This window comes from Coffea arabica, chromosome 6e (genome assembly GCF_036785885.1).
Source record: "Coffea arabica cultivar ET-39 chromosome 6e, Coffea Arabica ET-39 HiFi, whole genome shotgun sequence".
Taxonomy (NCBI): Eukaryota; Viridiplantae; Streptophyta; class Magnoliopsida; order Gentianales; family Rubiaceae; genus Coffea; species Coffea arabica.
The window spans coordinates 28877715-28883714 of NC_092321.1; positions in this window are offsets into that span (position 1 = coordinate 28877715).

The following is a 6000-nucleotide window of genomic DNA, read 5'->3' on the forward strand; positions in this document are numbered from 1 at the left end:
CTCAAACTCTCTGTCTGCTGTCGGACGCAAAAAACAGGAGTACCGGACGTCCGACACTCCAACGGCTAGTTGACTCTTCAGCTACTTTCTATCCGTTGGAAGCTTTAATGAGGCACTTTCTTAATCTTATATAAATAATGGTTTGTTAGATAGTTCAAACAACTTTGAAGATTTGTAGTCTTAGTGGTGTGAGGTTCATTGTAAGCTTTTCATTTGTGAGTGAATACTTCATGAGTGTAACTCTGTGAGGGTTGTCCTGAGGGATAGTAAAACGTCCTAACTTGACCGAGTGGAGTTCGGGGCAAGGAGGAGGTGAACCTTCCTTTGTACACAAGAGTGATTGTAATTCATCAACTTGAAGAAACTTGTTTGAATTAATCTACAAGCTCAACAGGAGTTGGGTAGTTAATTAGTTTGCAATTCTTTCCTTTTTACTTATTTTTGTTACGTTTGTGATATTTACATTGTTTATCTCTTCTATTCGGTTGTCTTCGATCCTTACAGATTTATTCACTTATTTATTGGCTTACCCTAAAATGGTTATTTTTATGATTAAGCACTCAAATATTAGTTAGTTATCTATCGTTATAAGAATTTCTTAGAAATTTCGTTTTATCGCGCACAAGTCGGAAGTTCGCGTTTTCGCTCGCGCGACTAATTGAGGGACATTGGATATTTATTTTTAGACTATTAAGAGTGAATAATAATAGTGATAAAGGAAGTGCATTAGAGGTTTAGTGCACAAGTGAAACAAACCGGAGAGGAAACGGGCACGAAACGCGCGCGTACGCGCACTATTGGAAAGTTTACTTTTGTGCACCTTAAGGCGTTTCCTACCAAGCTTCTTCAAGAAGCTTTCCATCAGCACCATATCTCTCTTTTCTCCCTCAAAGCAGCCGAACAAGCTCAAGGAAGAAGAAGGAACCAAAACTCCATCTCATCTCACTCAATCTTGCACCTTTTCACCTCAAATTCACCGTACAAACTTAAAACAACTTGGAGATCATCTTGGACTAGGAAGAGAGCTTTATTCTCACGGTTTTCTTAGAGCTCTAGTGATCGAAAGTTTCTGGTATATCATCATCTAAGAGGTAATCATCAGCCAACCTTTGAATCTTAGTTTTAGTGAGTTAAATTACACTTAGAAGCTTGTAGCTTCATGTGGGTAACTTTGGTTGGTTGAAAATCATATGACTGGGCTCTATGAAATCCCACAATAAACTTGTTGGGCTGATATAATAATTTTGGATGTTATTTATGTTGATTAAGTGTTAAACTAGTGGTTATATGTTGAAAAAGTGGAAAGAAACTCAAAGGAAACCAAAGGGAGGAAGGGGCCGAATCTGCCCTGTTCTTGCCGCAACCGTGGTGTGATTTTTTTTGTGGTTAAATGACCTTGATTTTGATGTAAATATATTTTATAGGTTGTGTGGAAAGTTTCTACCAAAAATCACTTAATTTAGTTGGGTAAAAGTTTCATTTTCGAAAATCCTTCAAACCTGTAAAACGTGTACAGAGGTACTCTGACAGCGAACTTTGAACAAACATAACTCTTTGCTCCGACGTCGAAATTGAGTCACATTTCTAGCATTTGAAACTAGACACTTCTAGTTTTCTAACGGTATAAAATGCATCCCCTGATTCAACTTGAGTGAACCGTACCAGTTGTTCAAAGTTACCTGTCCTGTTTTGTTGCTCTGCTAGAGAGTCAATGAGGTATTGGAAATTGTTGCTTGAATTTGAGCTAGCTATGGACTGAATTTCAAAACGATTTCTTCTGATGAATTGTAGCCTTATGAATTTAGTTTCCAACACCACCAACCATGTTTAATTTCAAGTTGAATTGAGTTCGAAAAAAAAAAAGAAATGGAACCATAAGGCAGAATTGCCTTGGATATTCCTGGTACTTTAGTGGTCTTGTTAATAGACTTCCTGTACGAATTTTTGCATGAAATTCGAAGAAGGAGTAGCCCTTATATGGTGGTGTAATCATACCTAATTTGATGCTATTCCAAGTCTATTTCAATGCCCAACTGAAGTCCCAAAATTTCATGTTTCAAATCTGGAAATTCTTGATCAATGAGGAATTTTTAGCCAAATTTGAGCTGCTATATCTTGGCGCTCAAAATTCTGATTTTAGTTCTGCTTGTTGTGTTTTAAAATTTGATTGTAATTCTAATCGAGTTTCAAATTTGAGAGGCTAGTTCACGTTCTGTGAATTTTTCTGAATTTCCAAAATTTACCAAAAATCAACCCCGAATCTGTTTTAGAAGTGCAAGTCAGCAACTTTAAGCCGAAAATTGAGTGTCTTCCATTTTGAATCATGGAAAAGTGTCTTCTAGGAACTTTTAGTAGTTTGGAAGTAGTTTCCAACGGTACAATTTTTCCAATTTTGGACTTATAGAGAGTGAGATATGATTTTTCAAAAAATGCACTTCAAATCTGAAATTTCTGAACTTAAAGGGAATTGAGTTATAAGGACTCTTCATTTTCCTTCAATATTGCTTTACCATTTTACAGTTGATTTCAAAGATGAAAATCAGTTTTCCTTGTATTATTAAACCCCACTTTTGAGTCCCGATTTACGAGTAATTAAGACTCTCTTTCATGATAATTTCTTAGATTGTACAAGTGTACAATCTCTTTCTTGTTAATAAGGGGTTTAAAAGTGATAGTACGTAATTGTAAATTATTTGCTCAGGCACTCAAAGAGACCTTCGAGAGGATTTCACAAGGGACACCTAAAATACTTGATTGTGCACTACTCTTGTTTTGATTAGGTGAGTGTCAAGTGCATGACTTGATGTATTTACTTGATCTATCTTGCTTATATGCGTGAATGTTACTTGATGAGACGAGTGTGTACTTTATCGCACTCTCTCTCCTTTACTCGAACTTTACTTGCATTAAACTTAATTTTTTAAAGTCGATTGGAGTGAATCCCATCGGCAAAATATACTTGTTTTCGTGTGCATGTCGTGTTATCATGCGTGTCGTACGTGTCGTGTTGTCGAGTGGAGTGAACCTCCTCGACTTATGGGGACACCCAATTCTCTTAGCCAATCTTGCAACTCGAGCCGGCATGGGCTTGGTCGACAAGTTTGAAGAACGAAGAGAATAGCAAAACAAAACTTCATCTTTTGAGATCTTATTTGTGACGCCCCGTATGAAGGAGGGTTTTCATTCTATATATATATCCTTGTTGGACGAGCGGAGGAGCGAAACGTTTGAACTTGGGAAAAGAAAAGAAAAGTTTGAAAAAAGACAGGGGCCAAATCCGGCCTGAAATTCCTGGCCGGATTGCCTTGCAGTTTTGAAAAAAATAATTTTTGGCCACTGCCTTGAATCCGGCCGGTGGTGGGGAGCGTATTATTCAACAAGCAAATTGCTTTTTCTGACGATGAATTGCCGACGGAGGGCATCGGACATAATAAGGCGTTGTACATAACAGTGAGGTGCAATGGAAAAATGCTGCCTAAGGTGTTAATCGATAATGGATCCGCACTGAATATCTGTCCTTGGAGTACCTTAGAGAAACTAGGGTTGCAAGACATCAAGCTGAGGCCTTCAGGGACTATCGTTAGAGGGTTTGATGGAGCGCAGAGGGAGCCAATAGGAGAGGCAGATTTAGTAATCGAGATGGGGCCGGCCCAATTTCAAATAACTTGCCAAGTCATGAACTTCCCGAGCATTTACAATATCTTACTTGGAAGGCCATGGATTCACAAGTCGGGGGCTGTGCCGTCTTCGTTGCATCAATTGCTCAAGTTCGTGGTAAATGACAAACTAATCACTATCTTTGCTGAAGAGGACTGCCTGGTGATCACCGATTCTGGAGTTAAAGAGGAGGGTAGTCAAAGTGTTACCATGTCCCCTCACAGCACATCCGATATAGTCTCCGTAAGTTGGATAACCACGGAGGAACAAACTCTCTCAAAGGCCAGTGTAATGATGGCCAGAGAAATGATTCGTGGAGGATACAAATTAGACAGAGGATTGGGGCGTGAACTGCAAGGGATCCTGAAGCCAGTGGAGATTATGGGAAAAAGGGATACATTCGGTTTGGGTTTCCAACCAACCGCCAAGGACATCAAAGAGATGAAAGAGCGCAAAAGAGCAGAGAAAGAGGGCAGGCAAAGGGTTTTTGACATTCCACCACTGCGGTATACTTTCCCACGACCAACAGAGGTTATCACATCAGAGGTTAATCCAGTTGAAGAAATTGAGGATAGTTTGTCCCAATTGTTCATTGGGGCAATATTTGAAGACAATTTCCCGAACGAGGCCGAATTTCCTGACATCCCTGAGGGGTCTATTTCTAATTGGACTGCCGAGTTCCTGCCTGTTCAGAAGGAGTTTCGGTAAACCTAGGGGGTTTGTCATTCATATGGATTTATGGAAATTTTTTCACATCTGTAAATAGTTAATGAAAACATCTTTTGCACTTGACCAAATTTGCACAATGGAGTTTTTGTTAAGTTTCATTTCGTTGCCGCTTATTTCCATTTGTTTAATTTTCAATCAAAGGTTTATGAAAATGCACAGTTTGTTCTTATCATGTTGTTTTGTTTATTCATTTGTCATATTGCTTGTTCATTTGTTTGTTGTATGTTTATTATGCTTATTATTCTACATTCGTTAATTCTTTCAGATGGCCAAAAATAAAAATATTTGACCCTTTGGATATTACTGTTCTGGAATTCAATAATGACAATTTCTATATCACTCACGACTTGGAGGAATCCGAGCTCCACAGCGAGAGTGATAATGAAGAGGTATTCGATTCTTTTGCAAAGGATTTTGAACAATATGAGGAAAAACCAAAACCGAACTTGGAAGAGACAGAAACAGTAAACATTGGCACTAAGGATGAAGTTAAGGAGGTGCAAATAAGTATTCATTTGAATGAAAGGCAGAGAAAGGAGATGATTGAATTTTTGACTATGTTCCAGGATGTCTTTGCATGGTCCTACGACGACATGACTGGTATTTCAACTGATGTGGTAGTGCACCGGTTACCCACAGACCCTACTTTTCCACCCGTAAAACAAAAACCCCGAAAATTCAAACCAGATATGAGCCTCAAAATAAAAGAGCAAATTGAAAAACAACTCAAAACCAACATTATCATTGTTTCCCATTACCCCATTTGGCTTTCTAATCCAGTTCCAGTTCCAAAAAAGAGTGGAGAGGTGCGAGTTTGTGTTGATTATAGAGACCTCAATAAAGCCAGTCCTAAAGATGATTTCCCTCTACCAAATATTGACATTCTCTTAGACCATACTGCCGGACATGAGATTGAAACCTTTTGCGATTGTTTTGCTGGCTACCACCAAATCTTGATGGCAGAAGAAGATAGGGAGAAAACTGCTTTCATTACCCCTTTGGGGTACGTTTTGCTACCGAGTCATGCCTTTCGGTTTAAAGAATGCAGGGGCAACATATCAGAGGACCATGACAACCCTATTTCATGATATGATCCACCGGGAGATGGAAGTCTACGTGGATGATATTATAATCAAGTCTAAAAGGGCAGAGGACCACTTGGTTGATCTGAAGAAATTATTCGGGAGGTTGCGGAAGTACAATTTAAAGCTAAATCCTGCGAAATGCACCTTCGGAGCACCTGCGGGTAAGCTGTTGGGATTCATTGTCAGCAAGAGGGGCATAGAGATAGATCCAGCAAAAATCAAAGCAATTCGAGATATGCCGGTGCCAAAAACTCAGAAGGACGTGAGGGGTTTCTTAGGAAAGATCAATTTTATTGGGAGGTTCATCGGCCAACTCACTGCCACGTGCGAACCACTGTTCAAGTTGTTGAGAAAGAATGTGCCGCTATATTGGAGCGAAGAATGCCAACAAGCCTTTGACAAGATTAAAGATTATTTGTTGCATCCGCCAGTCTTGGTACCACCGAAGCCCGGTCGACCATTAATCATGTATCTATCTGTACTCGATGGAGCAGTAGGGTGTGTTCTAGGTCAACATGATGACTCTGGA